Raw genomic sequence first — 20,095 nt, forward strand, 5'->3', positions numbered from 1 at the left:
AGCAAAAGATATGAATAACAGCCTGTTACAAAAGTCTTAATTTCTAGTAACCCATATAAAATATAATGTAGCTGTAGAATTGATTCTGAGGTCTTACAGTAGACTATGTAAAAATAGGTCTCTGAAATCTTGAGAATGCTGAACAAATAAACAATCCTGTGCTACAAACTTTTTAGCTGTGATTACATTTGTGGAGCTAGGACCGCAATAATCAGCTGCTCAGATTAGCCTGTCTGCCTTTTCTGCATTGAGAAAAATATACAATTAACCATAAGACCACAGTTTAATGACTATTAATTACAAACAAATGTGGCACATTTTGCTATGCGACTTACATGAAAGGAGGAGTCAAGGATGTTTTTCTCATTTCCCATTTACAGAAACTGAGTTTTTAATGAATCAACGTATAGTCAGAAGAGCCCCAAACATCTCATCCAAGGAATGAAGCATCCTCATCTTTTAAAAGCATTGGTGAAGCATTAAGGTGTCTTCTGTACCTGTTAAAGTCTACAGGAAATGTATATTTGACTTCAACTGAATCAGAAGTTGTTCCCTACTGTATAACTCACAGAAACTCACAGATATTTGGAGAACACTAAGTAATATTGGGGAAAGAGTGTGAGCACTAAGAAAATAGAGAATTATTAGTCTATTTTTAGTTCTTTGTGTATTATGTGTCCATTAAGTAAGAGAAGTAAAATGTCAGTTAATGGAGCCAGAGCAAAGAATACAAATGGTATTTTAATCTTTTCTTAACTCAGATGATAAAAGTCAATTACTCCCATATTTACACTTGGTTTCTGTATCTGAACACAGAAGGGCACAGTACAAAATTGATTCTCAGTCTTCCCCTACAAAACTGTCTGTTCAAGATGGATGGAAAAAATGTAATATTCTCTGTGTCACAGTGACAGAGCAACCTTCTCCTTTCTCAGTAATAGGCCTTACAACACAGCTAATTAATGTCAGCTGCTGCCTCATAGAGAGCTTGGCAGACACACAGCTTCACACAGTTTGTGAAATAAGTGCCACCAGCAGCATTTCACAGCAAGGAAAACGGGGGCAAAGATGGCAAGTGCCTGATCCTAAATCACTCAGCATGCCAGCGTCAAGTGCATGCTCAGGGACATGGTAAGGGCCCCTCAGGGCCTTAGCTAGCCTCACAGTGCTCCTCTAGGAATCCCCTTTGCACATCAACCAGCTGGCCAAGAGACCAAGGCAACAAAGCTGCATATAAAATACAAACCAGGAGGGATGAGAATGGGCTCCCAATGGAAAATACCTCAAAGATTTCAGCTCCTGTCAACAAAGCATATATCCCAACACAGACCTTACTATCAGCAATAATGTAATATTATTGTCTCTTGCTCCCACTAGAAAGAGTAATGTTGAAGAGAAGTCAGTTAATGCATGGAGACAATGAACGTTGTCATGCCAGATCCCCCTCCTCCACAGGCCTCTACTTCTTTCTTGTAGTGAGGGTTCCAAAAGGGAATGCCGTAGTTCAAGGTGCAGCCTCACCAGTGTTGAGGGATGATCACCTCTCTGCTCCTGCTGACTGCACTGTTTCTGACACAAACCAGGATGCCATTGGCCTTCTTGGCCACCTGGACACACTGCTGGGTCATGTTCAGCCGGCTGTTGAATAGCATCTCCAGACGGGCATGGATAAGCATAGCTCATGTGGCAGCAAAGTGGAGGAGAGAGGAAGAGCTCTGGCTCTGCCATGGGGTTACCACCACCTGTGAATCCTGGTAGTCTATGCCAGAGAGTGGTGATCACTGGCTCTGTGCTACCAGGATGCAATTTCACAGAGTGTAGCTAGGAGAGATAAAAATAAAAACAGAAGAAGTTACTTTATCTAACCTACTACTGTAGTAGTAAGATAAGAACAGTAGTTCAATGCCAATTCCTTCCAAAAATTGACATTGTTTATCTTTCTTTCCCTCTATAATGGGAAAACAACCAATGTGAACTGGAAGAACAGTTCAACAAGTACTGACTCCACATGGAAGGACTAACTTGCCCTCTTCTATGCAAGGGACAGAGAAGTCTCCACAGCCTGGAGGATGAGATGCTTCAGACAGAGGAAAAAAGCAAAGGTTTTTCTCCATTCCCAGCCAAGAAGCAACACCTCTCCTCTGCCAGTTCATCTCTGATTTCATCTCATTCCTGGCCACACTGGATAAAAGACAGAGGTCAGACTTTCAGAGACATCTCCTAAGCCTTACTCAACTATGGGGGAAAACCAGCACTTACTATTATCTTGGAAGACTTGAACCAAAGATTTTTATGTCAGTGGGAAGATTCCTGCTGATCCTAGGGCTCTTTGGGCTGATCCTCCATGTAAAGCACGGAGCAATTTGGTCACAGTTGTTGTTTGGAAAATGGAATGTGGTATTTTGCATCTGCTTCTGTTCTATGCTACACCCCACACAGAACACATTGCAGTAGTTAGCTAATATTTACTGGGGGTGTATCACAGCAACTAGTGTCACACTGGAAAGAACAGGCAAAGCAGAAGTAGATAGGAACTGGCTTTTCTCCTACACAGATGCCCCACAGCAATGAGTCCGGTAAGACATGAAAGAAAGGCACTATCAGTCAAAAAGGAAAGGTGTAACTTTGCATTAGTCATCTGTACCTCCTTCTCTTCCTCTCTTCGCTAACTCACAGATGATGCTAGGTTACCAGAAGGCTGGTCTTCTACCACCACCATTACATGTTACTACACATCATTATACTCCAACCACATTTGAAATAGTAGTCTCCTGCATGAAGCCCAGCCACCCAAACAATTAAATAGTCTTGCATCATCAAGTGTCAAACAAGCAAACGCCACTCTGCTATTTACAAGTGTGCCTCATACAGGTAGCACTTTTCTCCTTATGCACAATATCCTGTCCTTACCACTCATTATTTAGTGTTATTTAGGTCTCTTAAAATCCTGCTTTCACCCACATCACTACAGATAAGTAACATCCTCATGCAACATGTTGTTTGTGGCAACAACAGGCTACAGGTTTGCCCACCTGCGTAAATATTTGCACGTTCAAACCCTTCTGCTGTAAATCTCTAAGAGCTGATGTGCCAATAATTATTCCAACTACACTGATGCCTTCAGAAAGCATGCCACCTGAATTAATGGCTTCACATTAAAGTGGTGGTGACGTGAGCTGTATCAGACCTCTGACTCTTTTACCAACCTATGGCAATTTATATCTGTGTCCAAAGTCACTAACGTGAAGAGATAAGAAGTCCATAGGAGCAGTGAAATATGAAAGTGAATAAGAAGTCCATAGGAGCAGTGAAAGCTTCATAGAACAGTTTCCTCCTTCAGGTCCTTGGAAAACTTTCCATGTCATTACTGACATTCAACTAAGTCTAGCATGAATGATCAGTTTGAAGAGGCATATATTTCAACTAACTGTCTCTGGAAGAAACAAAAAAAAACCTTCTAAGATTCTATACAAGGAAAAATAGAGAAGAGGTCTGAGATTTTAGAGGAAGAAAAGCAATATGGAAGAGAAGAAGGGAGGACAAGTCTTGCCTGCAGGCCACAATAGTTTTAAAAGAGGTACAGTGTTAGATCTGGGGAACTTCCTGGTCCCCTTGTTTTATTATTGTGTTTTGAAACAGCCATTTATAGAAGATATCTGTGTTGTGTGCTGTTTATTACTAACACATGTCTCTCATTTGGCAAACAAGGCAGCTTGGGAATGACATTTTCCAAATAATCAACACCATCACCAAAAAGTGCCTGCATCTTTGCTTTGGGCTTAATAATAATTTTTTTTCCCCTAAACAAGATAGCTTTCTCACGCTAGTGCCAAATGGAATATATTAAGCTTTAATGATGGCTCAGAACATCGTGGGCTGCAGAGGCAGGGCAGGTGGTGTGAGGGCTCATCTTGGACCTTAGGACAAACAGCTGCATGTGTACCGGCCACAGACACTGCTCAGTAGAGAGGGGCCTCTGGGCATTGACTACAATACGAATAACGCACTGGAGCAGCATGCTTTGGCAAGCCCAGCCTGAGACTTTGCAGAGATCTGGGAGTCCATCACAAAAGATTCCACAAGATGCATTCCCCAGAGCAAGCAGTAAGAACTGTGGAGAGCAAGGGTAGCGCAGGACATGGAAGCAGCCAGTTTATGGCTCACCAAATTGCCCCAAACAGATAGTTTTGGTTGTTGGTTTTTTTTGTTGTTGTTGTTGCTTGTTTGTTTTACATACACATGTGCTGCCTGTCTGAAATGAAAAAGACGTGAGGAGGAACATTTGAATTATCTGCCTCACTATCCCCTCAACATATACATGCCAGTGTAGATGGACACCATACTAATAGAGATAAGACAGGGGCTGTGCAGTCCTGTGGCTCCCTTGCCTTCTCCAAAAAGCACAGCAAGATAGTAGGCAGTGCAGGAAATGCTCTGGCCACTAACTTCTGCCCGCTTGTTTCCAGCAAAGCCATGCTCTAACCCTTGATCCTTTGAATAGACATGTCCAATATCCAGGGAATGCAGATGAACCACTCATCTATTCTTTGGACTCCCTCTCTCCCATTTAATTTTCACTGATGCAAAGATCACACTTGCAGAATACATAGCCCAGCCATTATCAAGATGGTGATTTGAGGGTGAGCTGCTGGAATGCCTAGGACACTTCAGCTGCTCTGGAACAGAGACCATCACACTTCTTTGTTTATTATGTTTCTCATTTGGCCTAACAAAGCTTTTCAGTGATATTTCATTTATCAGAACCCAACAACACAGCCAAGTATCTGCTATGGGAAACCCACTGTAGAAAGCACATAGCTTGGAGACAGGATTAGCACCATAGTAGAGGAAACAGATGGGGGGGTGAGCACTGTCACTTATCAGGACGGGAAGCGTATATTTCAAGTGTTGGAGAAATTGTGGATATGGAAATAATGACAAACGTCTATCGAAAGTGCTGAGGATTATGATTGGGATTTACCTCATTCAACATTAAAGATCCAAAAGTTTGGTTTATAGTCCATGTACATTGTTCAGGCTCTCCGTGTTCAGCAGCTCAGGCTGCCTGCATCTCTCCAGGGCCACTCCATATGTGGCCTTACTAGGGGAGAGCATAGAGGGAGGATAACCTCTCTCGACCTGCTGGCCTCACTCTTTTCAATGCACCCCAGGATATCGTTGGCCTTCTTGGCCACAAAGGCACACTGCTGGCTCATGGCCAACCTGTCATCCATCAGAACGCCCACGTCCTTCTCTTCAGAGCTCCTCTCCATCAAGTCAGCCCCTAACCTGTACTGATGCATATAGTTATTCCTCCCCAGGTGTAGGACTCTACACTTGCCCTTGTTGAACTTCATCAGGTTCCTCTCCACTCAGTTCTCAAACCTATTTGGTCTTACTGAATGGCAGCACAGCCTTCTGGTGTGTCAGCCACTTCTCCCAGCTGTGTATCATCAGCAAATTTGCTGAGGGTGGACTCTATCCCTTCATCCAGGTCACTGATGAAGATGTTAAACAAGACTGGATCTAGCACCAACCCCTGGGGAACACCAGTAGTTACAGGCCTCCAACCAGACTCTGTGTTGCTGATTGCAACACTCTGAGCTCTGCCAGTCAGCCAGTTCTCAATCCGCCTCACTGCCCACTCATCTATCCCATCCTTCCTAAGCTTACCTATAAGGATGTTGTGGGAAACAGTGTCAAAAGCCTTGCCGAAGTCAAGGTAAACAATATCCATTGCTCTCCCTTCATCTACCCAAGCAGTCATGACATCAGAGAAGGCTACCAGTTTGGGAGAGCATGATTTCCCCTTGGTGCATTCATGCTGAGTGGTAACATGGTAACCTACTTTTCTTCTGCATAACCTTCCTATGAGATGGCATTTTGCAATTAAGCTCCCCACATGTGCCTTTCTTCCTGCTGGGGGTGATGCTCCTGGTGTGGCTCCATGCTCCTGCCATTACTTTTCCCACACAGATCTTGAACCTTTGACCTTGCTTCTGTGGAGCAAGGCTAATGGCATGTGTTTTGTCACTGCAAGCACTCTTCCTTTAAATGAACTGTATGCAAATGTCTGCTGTTCTTAACTTAAAGCTTATGCTTCAGACACACCACAGACTGGATGTAAAGGCTGCTGATTAGCTGGCTTTCTTTTACAACTTACCTGAGAAAGGTGTGCTTTTAGCCTAACTCACCACAATGTGTGAAAAGATGATTATCTGTAGATCATTTGTTGAACATAATGGTTTATTTCTTGGAATATATTGATTCTTACACCTTAAAAATAACTGCTCTCTTTGGAACACCTACCAACTTTTCAGTGGAAATATATCTTCCACACTTTGTTTTCCCTTACTTTCAGTCAGCTCTTACACCCCATCTGTGAACCCTGAGAAGATCTAGCAGTCTTAAAAGTCAAGGTCTGACAAGAGGTGAAAAATCAGAGAACGCTGTGCCATACATACCAAACTGATAGATGGCATTTTCACAGTGTTATATTTATCCTAAAATAACTTTCAAAGAGAAGAGGTGCATCCCCCTGAAAAGTTCAGGACTCACAAAAAATCTCGGCTCCCCCACACTAAATAAAAGCTACGTTCCCTCTTTTAATGCTTCTGAGAATTGAGCTTTTGTACAAAAAAAGGGCCCTACGCTCTGGTGAGAACTGCCAGTTGCTAAAAGGTGTTGCTCTGGTGAGAAGAGAATGGGGCAGGACTGAAGGACCACAGATAGAAGCACTGCTGACGTCTATTTAGCTGAAGTATGTTGAAATAATTCCCCACCACACCCACGTGAATCACTTGTTTTTGTGTTTTATCAAAATTCTCAGTAGTTCAAAGCCAGAAAGATCCCTGTAGATACCCAGTTTATCCTGCACTGTTTTCAACTGTTTTCTCACCATTTTCTGCTCCATGCCTCCTCCTTCCAGCTTTTTTTGTCCTCTCCGGAGTCCTACTCTTTCCACAGTAAGGTTAGTCGCCACTGCTGTAGGTACAGCTCTTGATATCCAAATCTGTTCTCCTTCTTACACCACATAAAAGTCGCAGCTGAACTACAGAAAAAAACCAGAGGGGTGGAAAACCTGGTAGTGTGCATGGCATCAAAGTGCTAGGAGAACAAAGCTTAAATGACAAGCCCTTAATAATTCACCTGTGACTATTTTCCTGAATTCTTACACACTCTGGTGTGAAATGACTGTATTTTATTGTGTTACATTTGACACTTCAACTCTGGCCTTTGGTATTAATGAGAATGCCCTTCGTCTATAGCTGCTTTTCCTCCTTTTCTTTGATTCATTAGTTGTTTACTGCAGGCTATTAACAACCTGAGAACTAGCTTTAATCCACAGCCAGAGTCTTTAAATATAATACATCATCAACAGGTAATTATTCACTTTGAACTCTTTCCTCCTTTTTTCTTAGCCCTGTGAGGTGATGTCTGGGGCTTTTATGGTAACAGAGTTCTTCCATCAAAGCATTAAAATTAGTAACACAAATGTCAAGAAGTTAATTTGCATACTTTAAACACAAGAATGGCCAATCTTTTTTTCTTTCTTTTTTTTTTTATGCCTGCTACAGCTCTGGAGAGATTTTGATGCTTTTGCAACAGCAATTGCTTGACAATTTATACTTTATTAATGGGTAACTGTACTATAAATACTCCGTACTACAAGTTCACTAGGAGTCTTTGCCCACTTCATCCACGCTCAAGAGGATTTTATTTCAGTCATCCCATTCAGCTGTTTGAGCAGTCAGCTCAGAAATCAGAAGTTGTACATTTAAATTCAGGACCCGCACCTCTAAATACACATAAGCACAAGTTCACAGCGTTGTGTTGACTCCCAAGGTCTTTGACTCAGGTTCTCTGGCTTCATTTCAGGAAGGTCCTTAAGACCATGATTAAGTGCTCCTGTACTTAAGGCTTTCCTAAGTGCTATTCAATAGTGGTATATATTTCCTGAACTAAGATCTTTGTGTGCACACTTGCAGAGACGCTTGGGCTAATCCCAGATGAACAAACACATAGGTAGGGCGAATGTGACAACGTACCTTCACAGACCCCACAGAAAGGCAGTCGGTGTTGCCTGCAACACAGTGTACTTTCATCTGAAGCATTTATCAGTCTTGGAAAGTCAAGTACATAACATTATGGTGAACTTCTGAGATTTTTGTTGTTGTTGTTACAGCGCTCTCTTTTAATCTTTTCTGCAGGATTTTATAATTTTGGTTTCTAAACATCCCCAGAAATAAATTCCAAGGAGCAGCTGACCCATGAATGCAAGAGAGTTGCATTTATTGAGAGCGCTGCCTCCACTTGTCATCCTTCCACCCAGAGGTCGTAGTTGGCTGTAACGTGGGGTGCTCTGAGAAGTGGCTTCCAGCAAAAGTGGCACTGGGTATGTGGATTTTTAAAAGATTTCCTTGCACATTTGCCTGATGTTCAGTACATAGACAGTAAGTAGTAGGTACACACACACAACACACAGGGGCAGACTGCTGCTCCCCCAACTCCCAGGAGTTACCAGCAGAATGAGCAATGTGACTCAGACACTCAGTTTCTGGACCTGGCTATTTCAATCATGACTGCACGATAGGAAAGCACCAAAGGAAAACAGTAACTTCCCCATATGCATATGAAGAAGCCAAGAGACAAGTTTTCCACCAGGCTTTCATTCTTAAGGAGATAAGCGAATCATGGAAGAAATATCATGCCCACAGTTTAGGCCAATTGATATCATGAGCAAGTGGTTCACTGCAAGTGGAATTAACCAGCAAGAACGTGGAGCCTGACTGCTCCTCACATTCTCCTGATAAGTAATCCGCAGAGCCATGAGAGAAATGTGTGCTCACGGTGAAGTTAGAATTATGAAAATAAGGCAGGCAATGAACAACATACTTGCTTTTGAGGAAGACCTAAAAGCTTCTCCAGACTGAAAAGCAACAGCTAAAAAAGTTTTATCTTTGCAAGCATCACTAAAAAGGTTGTAAGCTGAATATACTACAAAGTCACTGCCTTCGTCCTTCTGTCTGTGATGTCTTTAAATTGAAAAAACCTGTTGGCTTGAGTTCTTAGAACCCCAGATAAAAGCTTTGATTTGTTAATTAAATTTTTACTGCTATCTGCATTTGATATCTCAGGCAAATTGTATCCGCTTGCAACAACAACAAAAAAAGTCACATCAAAGGAGAACTCCACCTCCATGACCTGTAATTACAGAATTTATTGCTTGGTGACACTGACTGCAAGATGCACCTGCCAGGCAGCCCTGATGTACTATCTACACCTAAAACAAAGCCATTCCACTGAACCAGGGTGAGCCATCTTATGCCAAACAAAAGGGTTATATTTAGTAAGGCGTTAGCCCAGTGCACTGCCTGTCCTGAGACTGATGGGAGCTTCTGAAAACAAGGTTTTTTCCTGTGTTATCGCACTAATTTGGGGATAAGTGTCAGCTCCCACAGAGAAGGGCAGAGCTAGGAGAAAAAGGAAAAGAGAAGAGGATGGGAAGGTAAAACGGAATTAAAAAGGAACGACAGAAGGAGAAAGGAAATTAAAAAACAATTAAATGGTTGAAAAGGAAAAATGATAAAAGCTACTCATGTAAAGAGAACAGTATTAGTAAGAATGGGGAAGGAAGAAGAAGGGAAAAAAGACTTAAAGCAAGAGAGCAAAACAGGTTAGAGATCTGCTGGAATCAAACTTTTGTAGATCCACCATTCTCCCCTTCAAACACCCCCATAGATAAAACAGAAACCCCAAATTTGTGTCAGTGCACTCTGGCTTTTATTTTTTTTCCTTGCTATTTTGAAACAAAACTTAGGAGCCTTCCTTTGAGTCCCAGAAGTTGTTATTAGTGTTTATGTTTGGGAAACAAAACACAAAGAAGGAAAATACAGTAGCACACTGAATGGGCTTGATGGATAGGAATTTTCCCTGGAGTCATGAATGCATGGAAAATATCCACAAAACACAAGAAGCAATAATTTCGTTGAAAAAAAAATTGTTAGGGAAACCAATATAGAAAATTCCTGCCAGAAGACTTATCAGTATTGCTTCAGTGACAGCAGGGACTTCCAAGCTGGCAGCCAAAAAATATCTGGTTACTTCTCTCACATGGATCACGGTGCAAGGTATATCTTCATGCTAAAATAAATGAATAGTAAAATAATAATAATTTAATATATTGTTCATTACATCCTGGTATTTTACCTACTCTGTCTTTTCTTTTTTTCTATAGGCCCACGATTTTGCTTCTCACATCTGTCTGGCCTCAGGGAACTCTAATTAAACACCACTGAAAAGAATGGGGTGAAGTATACGGTGGAGTAGAGATTGTGTAGACATCAAAGTCTTTCTCTGTTTTCATTGGAACTTCAAAATACTGCTGAAATATTTGCTAAACCTAGCTGATGTCTTCTTCCTAGAAGCTGCTGAGGGAGCAGGGACTGTACAGCATGGAGACGAGGAGGCTCAGGGGAGACTTTACAACTACCTGAAAGGAGGTTGTGGCAAAGTGGGGGTCAGCCTCTTCTCCCAGGTAACAGCGATAGGATGAGAGGAAATGGCCTTAAGTAGCACCAGGGGAGATTCACGTACGATATTAGAGAAAATTTCTTCTCAGAAAGAGTGAAGCAGTGGCATAGGCTGCCCAAGGTGATGGAGTTACCATCCCTGCAGGTGCTCAAGAACCATGTGGATGTGGTACTGAGGGACATGGTTAGTGGGCATGGTGTGATGGTCTGACAGTTGGACTTGATGGTCCTAGCAGTCTTTTTAACCTTAATGATTCTATGATTTGCTGATAGCCTGTCCTCTACTGTGCTATCTGAGCTGCCTTCAGTGGCATTTCCACTGAAACAGCACAGTTTTCCTTAGCTGCCGATAGCAGGAACAGTCTTTGCAGCTGAGGATCAGGTGAGGACAGGCCCTGCTCAGGCCCAAGCATCAGCATCACCCTTTTCAACACTACCTTAGAAATGACAGCCCTACATTGAGACTATGGCCCCTCTGGGTTTTGCCACTGTGTCCAATTAAATACTTTATGTTATTCTTCATTTATAAGGGGTAAGAGAGGAAAATGACACACATGATTAGTATAGATGTCTCATTGTCAGAAAACAATTAAAGGCTAGAAACCAGCACTGGTCTTCTTGCAGTTGGGAATTACAGTTGTTGGCAGCTGTCAGGTTAGGTTAGGAAAGGATAGGTTAGGAAGTCTTTAAACCAGGAGTATTGATGCTGTCTCTGTTCTGGGAATTTCCCAAAACCCAGAGGAATTGTGCGTGGGTGAGAACTGACCTGGTATTCAAGCTGCCATTTCTTCCATTACAGTGAAGGCTCTAGGTGAAGGGATGCTCTCCTGATGCTCAGAGAGCATGGAAGGTTTCGAGGGGTGAAGGCAGGTGAGGTGCTCCCCATAGAGGATACAGGCTGAGCTGACACACAGGAGCACAGTAGGTAGGTGCGATTAAAGAATTTGGTGAAGCTGTCAAAAGATGTTGTTCTCAGGCAAACAGAAACACACATGCACTCACCTTAGCTGGATTCAGCCTGATGTCATAAAGTGGAAGCAAAATTATCATAAAAATAAGCATAAGGGCCCTGAAAAAAGCAAGAGGACTCACAGAACTCCTGCAAAATATCACTGAAGGGCATTTGAAGTGTCATTTTGCAGAATGTACAGCTGGAAGAGTAGCGTGGTTAGGATAGAATTTTAAGGGTGTTATAGTTGGAAACGTTATTGTGGTAAAAAAGAAACAAGCAAGGAAGAAACACTCTCCTGTACCTGAGGATCCAGGCTCACAATGGAAAACTCCAAAAGGGAGGGATCTCCAGAAAAAGATCCTTCCCTAGTGGCAGTCAGCCCTTAAATGGGGTGTAGGAGAGGTGCGGCCAGGCTCCACCCCTTCTGGTCACACGGCTGAATTGCCTTCACCTGTGCTCCCATGGCTGACCCAGTCCTTGCTTCAGGTGATCAATCAGTGGTTCAGGCCGTGACTCAACAGTTCCCATACACAAGAGTAGTGAAGTATTTTTCAGTTTCAAAAAGAGCAAAGGAGCAGGAACACAAACGTTGACTTTCCAAATATTGTGAGTAACATCAAAGGGCAGTCAATAACAGTATTAGAAGGGACCAAATGCAAACTTGTCAGAAGCAAGAGTCCCATTTGTTGAGTGAAGAGGTCTCTACCTAAATTGTGTGGAGGGTCCTAGATCACACTGGACAAGTATGAGCTAGTCTTTCATTTCCAGAAGAAGCCACTGCTTGACAGCCCACGGATGTCTGGGGCTCTTGCATGAAGGTTAAATAACAGAGACCATAGAATCATGCAATGGTTTAGGTTGGAAGGGACCTCAAAGCCTACCCATTCCAACCCCATGCCATGGGCAGAGCTGCCCCCCAGCAGCTCAGCTGCCCAGGGCCCCATCCAACCTGGCCTTGAACGCCTCCAGGGATGGGGCACTACAACTTCTCTGGGCAGCTGTGCCAGTGCCTCACCAATCTCTGATACAGAATTTCTTCCTAACATCTAACCTAAACTTCCCCTCTTTTAGTTTAAAGCCACTTCCCCTCATCCTATCACTGTAAGTTCATGGGAAAAGTTGGTTTCCCTCCTGCTTTCTTTACAAATTGCTAAGTGCAGATTTACTCTTGCTCTGTGTTGGAGTCAAGACAGCCAACACAGTTACACCCAACTTGTCCAAAAGGGCAGGGACTGTGTTTATACTGGTTTCCTGCCATCCATCTGGGTTTCCATGCCTGGTAAGCCAGTCTCTTTGTACCCAAAGCAGGCCAACATGAGCAGAACCGATGTCCAGGAATCTCAGAGTGGTGCTAAAATCATAGCTAACAGAACAGATACAGGCAGAAAAAATTATTCACACTGAGAGACAGAAAATCCACAGCTGCCAGCAGGATTTGGAAGAGAGTTTTCTGTGAAAAAAAAGCTCTCTCTTTTGAGTGACCAGATAGGCAAGGAAAAAGTGACATGAGACTACCTCCCACAGTTGTCAATAGTCACACAACCTTTAAAAAGCCATGACTAAGAGAAATGAAAAGCACTGAGAGCTACTGCACAGTACTAAAGCCATCCCAGTTCAGTTATGAAAATGTATCCAAAGTCTATTTGACTAAAACTCAAACACTGTGATCCTTGTTTACTGTGTAGAACAAACACCCCATATGGCAGGCGGAAATGATCCACGGACGCAAGTCTTTACAAGCGTCCTCGTTATGGTGAGGTCAGAGCGTGCTGTGTATGTCTGTCATTTTCTTAGGGCTTTTTCTTCTCCTCCTCCTGCTTTTTGTCAATGGCCTTGACTTCCTGTCTGCTTTCTATTTACAGTTGTAACAGGGAGGGATAAAACCAGACACCATTGTATTGGACTGGGACAGAAACAGGGGTTGAAATGTGAATGAAAATTAAATTGATGAATAGTTCTTGCTAGTATCCTGGTTCACAAGAAAAGAGGACATATATAGGTTCATCAAATTCATAGTTTTGAAGCAAAAACCTTTGCCACATACTGTGAAGTCCAGCATATAAATACTGGGCATATGATACAGGGGACACGTTGGGAATATTTTCCTCTCATCAAAGATAATGTGTTTTTCTTCAGTTTTGCCCACTCTGTCCCATCACCTTTGTGGTAAACCAAGCAAGATTCCTATTTTGTAATTCTTTCTCAGAAATCTTTTGTCTGCAACCCTGCTCAGAATCTTCCAGCATTGAAATATTCCCCATTGAACTAACAGCTTCATCCTTCCCACTAATGCCTTGGTCAACAGCTGGTTTCCTCTCAGTTGTGGAACTACACCACTGATGAGAGCCTGGACCATTCAGGAAGATTCATCACAACAGCAGGGACTGGAGAGGATAGGTGTGAATAAACGACTGAGATTTTTCTATCCAGACCCAGTTCTACTATTTAGACTTCAAGAGAAAAAACAATATTAAAATAGCAATTTGGCATATGTGCTTCATTGCTTATCAGGTTGTTTGTTCAAGAAAGAAAGTGCTGCAGGAGGTCATTTCACCAGGAGAAGGCTCAGAAAACCTGGAAGTCTTTGATGAAAATCAATGGTCAGATTGAGTGTCTGTGGCAATGAATGAGAACATATTAAAATGGCATGGGAAGCTTAATCTGTGATTGATCTCCCAACAATTACCCTGCTTTCGGAACCTCTCCATATCATTTAATGAGGTGATTTCAATGTTCTAATAAAATGTGGCAGGGGAATGTTTCCAGATGTCCAGTGCGTAAGGACATAAACGCTTTTCTGCAACCATAGTCTGCATATTAAACCAACAGACATAATCTTCTGATTGAATTACTCTTCTGTCCCAGTTACAGAGAAAGGAGCACTGAAAAGTCATGAGATTCTGAAAAATTCTTTTGAAGTCTATCAGTGTTATACAAAACGAAATCCGCCTTCTCTGCTAATTTATTTGCATAAAACTCCATAATTTCACAAGTACTGAAATATCTCCTCTTACAACATTTCTCTAAAATTTGTCACTTACTCTTCCATTAGAAATAAAAATGTTGTTACTCATGCCCCATGATTTAGTCCTTTATATCTTATCACTGCGGAAGAGAGACCTACTGGTGTAAGACCAGCCTTTAAGCTACACTTGGAGAACAGAGGAAGAAATCATGATGTGATAAAAACGTTGAGGACACTGGGAACGACACTGGGTCAGACCACTTGCCCAAGATGCCTTGCAGCCAGCACTAGGTGGTCACCAGTGTTCCCAGACAGATGTGCAGCACTTCAGTGTGAACACTGATTTTATTATTTTTCATTCACAAGGGTCTTCTGAAACCACTGGTCTGATTTCCCTACTTCAAAGAACTCATATCAGAGAGTTCACATGACATATCACCAGACCCATAGCTGCTGTTGCCCATATTCAGTATGTATATATCAAGCAGCCAATTAACCATGTTGGAGGATACCTGTGAGCAGCCCTGGCCTCTCTCAGACCCTTGTTAGGTAATCATGTGTTCTGGTGCATGGGCCCAGCATTTTCCCCAAGTTTGCCAGACCTGTCCCTTCAAACTGTTCCTCGGTCAAACACTTACGGCCATCTTCATGCTTCACAAAGTATTTTGATGACAAATATCTCAGAGGGATTTTGGAGTGCTTACATACCTGTCTTGTACAAAGCAACCTGACACCTTAAAAGTCAGGAGCGAAATTACTCCCCTCATTATCTCGCCCTTCATTACCTGCTATGTGGGACAGTGACACATAACTGCTATAGTAGAGAACCCATGTCTCTATTTTCTGTCCACTTGAGACTGGACGGTTTGTCTCTGTCTGCATTCACCCATCAAGAGCAAATAAAAACTCAACTAATCTCTGACAGCTGAGGTCACAGCCAGTCTTGATGTCAGGGAGCGTAAACACAGTTCTCTTAGCTGGGAAAAAAAGGGAGAAAGGGTGGCTCACTTAACCCTCTCTGCTCTGTAAACAGTCTTGTTAGTTTTCAGCTATCACAAAAGCATATTCCACATCACATATGGCAAATATTAACCAGATATTGATTGCAGTTCTATTCACACAACAGTCAGTAATGCTTTCAGTCCTCCAGGTTAGATATGTTTGGATGTGAAGGTCTATATTGACCTCTGAAAGATTATGGAGGAGGAAGGGAATACTTGGAACAGTCAATATTTTACCTTGTGCAGATAGGTGGGTGCCACAGCTCAGAGCAGCAGCCCAGGGGGGTTATTTTTTCTCCATGCCTTTGAAGGTTGTATCAATTAAACAAGCCAGAGTATGTGATCAAGTTTATTTTAGAAACAGTAAAAAATGATGCCGAAAGCAAACTTTGAGGATGAAGTGTTTGTCATACCCGGGCAGCTTGAAATTATATTTACCCAGGTTGCTTTCTTTATATGTTGCCAAAGGGTATGAAGGCCAAGATGCAGATTAAACTTCCTTGTCTCTACTCTGCGTATAAGGGTGATGTGACCCAGATGATAATACACAAAGAACAATAGCATGGGTTTTGCCTACCAACAGACTTCATTTGGCTGCCTTTCTGATTATTAACTCCAGTGATTAGTGAGCACTCAACAAACGGGGATGTTGTGAAATCTGATCTTCTGAAGCTAAAGTCCCAGCCTTCTCTTTTGATGTATAACAGGTCTGCCAACCCATCTTAGGCTACAGCCTGCACCTCTTATTGCCAGAAAACAGAACCAACCATTCCTAATCCTTGCAGATGTTCATCAGCAGCTATGCATTCCCTAAAAAAATTAGATATGTTATTTTTTCATACAGCTTTTCTGACATATTCAGTCTCGATGCTGTTAGCCATAGTTATTGTGTAATATGAGAACTGTACCATTTTCTCCATTAATTAACTTTGGCTGACTTAGTGATTCATCATGAGCATTTGTCTCTATCTAGGAGGGCAGAGGCAGAATGATTAAAGGGCAAAGAAATACATCAATGCATTTTGTTTTTCACCCAAGCTAAGGTGGAGATCCACACTCTTTCTACAACACTACCTTCACTTCTAGGGCCAGTCTTGTTGTCCCTGTGTATTTCTGGCATAAGCAGAGTGACTCAGGCATCCACACTAGGGATGAAGGAATTGTCTAATTCCTGTGAGGAAGTAAGCCTCTCTCCGAGTTTCCTCAGTAGTAATTATTAGGGAAAACTGTAAGTGCCATACTTCCATGGATATAATCCCAGGCTGCATGCAGCACTCACTCCCACCATTGCACCATATGCCCTACAGTTATCTTAATTCTTACTTTCCCTTTCAAATCTGAGGGCTCTCTGAAGATGTCCACCATTTACAGCTTTATTCCAAAAGAAGATGACCTTGAGAGGCTGAAATTATCTTAGTGTGGGTGATACCTTTCAGAAAAAATAAAAGGCTGTCCTGCATGAAGTACTTTCTTCTTTCACTTGCTGTGCGAATATCCCAAACTTAAACCTGCATCAGATCAAGTGGGTATCATAGCATACACCATTCCTCTATTCTTGGATATGATACCTAATTAGAAGCTTCTCTAGGCACCAGCCTACCCCATTACTTCTGCTGAATTTCTTCTGCTGTAATTCCCTGCTATAACCACAGGCAGTTAGACTTAATAGAGCAGCAACCAGGAAGCATGTGGGCATGAAGAGAGAAGAGGAGAAAATACATCAAAAACAAAAGGCATTCAAAACAACTTTAAAAAAAAAAAAAAAGTAAAAATGGCTTAGCTTAAAAAAAATTGTTTATTTTAATTTGTAGGTAATTTGAAGTAACAACACAAAATCAGTTAACTTCAAAGTACAGGTGAAAGAAATTTACTATGTAGGGAGCAAAACAAGGAGTATGGCTGTCGTTAGTGAGGAACACAAGAAACTGCAAGCAATCAATCTGAAATCATTCATAAGATTGCAGAGCAGAGCGTAGCTGATATGTTAGATAGTTTTCTCAGTTTAGTCACAAGGGAATACACGAGCTTGCAACTTCAGAAGGAGACAGTGATTAAAAGGAATAGCGTAGCAGAAACTATGATGAAAGAGGAAAAGTTTTATTAGCATGAAACTGCCCAGAGTCCTTTCCTTCACATCACAAGTTCAATTAAAAGTCATTCCACTAATGAATTAAATACTTCCCGCATTTACAAAACAACCTACTGTAAGGGAAACTATGCACTAAATAAACATTCATCCCCAAAGATTTGCTTTATTAAAAGCTTTCTGTGAAAAGCTCTAAAGAATTTCAACAAAACAGTTCAGAAATCTTCAGGGATATCTTGTGCCATGCCTCAAACAAGACCCCAGGGCAAAAAAATTAGAAAACATTAAGATTGATGAGATAAGAGTGATCCTGAAATTACACAACACCTCAGGAGAGGTACACCTTTCACAGAGCACAGTTGAAGATCTATCATCAGCATCAAAGAGAACTGTGTATAATAGCAAGCACAGAGAACTCCAAACAAAGCTGAGAGCCATACAGGAAAAGTGCTGGTGTGATAAAGCAGAGGAAATCCAGCTGCATGCTGATAAGCATGAAAGCGTTTTGCGAGTCAACGTGAAGAGGTCCCAGCCTGATGACTGTGTTCCAGTAAAAAGCAAATTGCTTGCTACCTTCAGCCCTGGTCAGACACCTTGAATAAAAAGCTGAAGATTGTTGTTTGCCACAGCCTGTGTTTGTGCTGCCCACAGGCTGCTAAATATTTAGCCGAGTCACTAAATATTCACCTCAAAGTCTCTAATTCATTTTAGAGAGTTCTAAGAACTTTGATGTTACTATTGTGTGTGTTTGCAGCCCAGAAGGCCAACTATGCCTGGGCTGCATTAAAAAATGGGGAGGCCAGCAGGGAGAGGGAGGTGATTGTCCCTCTCTACTCAGCTCTTGTGAGGCCCCATCTGGAGTACTGTGTCCAGGCCTGGGGCCCCCAGTACAGGAAGGACATGGAGCTCTTGGAGCAGGTCCAGAGGAGGGCCACTAAGATGATCAGAGGGCTGGAGCACCTCTCCTATGAGGAAAGGTTGAGGGAACTGGGCTTGTTGAGCTTGGAGACAAAAAGGCTCCAGGGAGACCTCATTGCAGCCTTCCAGTACTTGAAGGGAGCGTATAAACAGGAGGGTAATGACTGTTTACATGGATTGATAACGCTAGGACAAGGGGGAATGTTTAGACAGGGGATATTTGGGTTAGATATTGGGAGGAAGTTTTTCACCCAGAGGGTGGTGACGCTCTGGAACAGGTTTCCCAGAAAGGTTGTGGATGCCCCATCCCTGGAGGCATCCAAGGCCAGGCTGGATGTGGCTCTGGGCAGCCTGGTCTGGTGGTTGGCAACACTGCACATAGCAGGAGATTGAAACTAGATGATCATTGTGGTTCTTTTCAACCCAGGCCATTCTATGATTCTATGATTTGTTTCAACAAGACGGAAGTCAAGTCTCAACATTCCACTGCTAAACTGCAAAGGCCTCTGGCATTACTGTGGATGGATAATGGCAATTTATAGTACAGAAACCCAAATAAAGCCAGTGCTTAACAGTCACCATCCCCAAAGCAACTTTTCCCTCTTCAACTCAAACACTACAGTAGGAGCTAACTGTGCATGCAAGGAGTGAAGAATCAACACCTTTTCTTGCATGAAAGCATTTACATAATTACTATTAGTCATTCTTTTTCTTAATTATTTTTCTATTTTATCTCTCAATTTTAACATGTCATGTTAAAATGGTGGTGATTGTTAGGACTTTAAACTAGCAGCAAAATGCATTAACATTCAATGGCTTGATAACTCAAAGTGGGAATACATTAAGGCTATTATGTAATGGAATGAGATACTAAGGAAAGTGATAAATGTGTCTTACATTTACATTTTTTAAATCATTTCATAATATCTTCCTAAGACAGGTGTTGTAATTTAACAAAAGTTTGCTGGATTCAGTAATGGAATTACACAACAATATTCCTTGGTCTGTAAAAGCTTAAAAGAAAATACTTCATTGGTTATTAAAATTGTTTCCAAACTGAAATTTAAATGTTTTCAGTGAATAAAACCTGCTGCCCACACACAGCCTATGCAAGTGGCTCAGAACTGCACTGAAGTAAAAGTTTAATGGTGCACAGGCAAAGGTCCTCTGCGGTAGGGAGAAATGTGGTATAGTCAAACAGGGAACTCAGAGGTCAGGACTTTCAGCTACTAAATTCAAGCATGCATATATCTAGCATATATTTAGTGCGTATACAAGGAAGTCTGCTTTGTTCTGTCACTTACTGGAAGCCCAAATGGGATATTCCTTTGACTTTGAGTCACCACTGCAAGGAAAATCTCAACTTTATAAAATCATACCTCTTCACTCTAGAGGAATTATTTCCATATGCTGTGGGATTCAAAATACAGCATCATATAACAGTCGTTTGAATACATACATTCTGCGGAAAACCTTAGTTCTATAAAGAGTTGTGTAATAAAAGGAAATTAAAGAGAAGTTTTGTGTACAGTTAACTGTTAGTGCTCTGAAATAAAAGCTTAAGTTCTTCTGGCAACTTCAGATTGTTATGATTAGGGATGGGAAAGTTTGCTGATTTTTTAAGGAATGTTCATATAAATG

General features: G+C 41.9%; 1 protein-coding gene across 49 annotated transcripts in view; it reads right to left on the minus strand.

The window, feature by feature from the left end:
- Nucleotides 1–20,095, minus strand: part of MOG (myelin oligodendrocyte glycoprotein) — a 136,738-nt gene that overhangs the window by 74,884 nt on the left and 41,759 nt on the right. For 45 of the 49 annotated variants that reach the window (XM_046938048.1, XM_046938047.1, XM_046938043.1 and 42 more), the window contains exons 1-3: nucleotides 11,786–11,845; nucleotides 11,299–11,485; nucleotides 6,899–10,143 (exon numbers count right to left, since the gene is read on the minus strand). The gene's annotated coding sequence lies outside the window, so the exon portion shown is untranslated. Of the gene's footprint in view, nucleotides 1–6,898; nucleotides 10,144–11,298; nucleotides 11,486–11,785; nucleotides 11,846–20,095 lie in introns of those variants that run through there. The other 4 variants (XM_046938014.1, XM_046938020.1, XM_046938029.1 and 1 more) reach the window with 4 other exon arrangements.

Source organism: Gallus gallus, chromosome 2 (assembly GCF_016699485.2).
Source record: "Gallus gallus isolate bGalGal1 chromosome 2, bGalGal1.mat.broiler.GRCg7b, whole genome shotgun sequence".
NCBI lineage: Eukaryota > Metazoa > Chordata > Aves > Galliformes > Phasianidae > Gallus > Gallus gallus.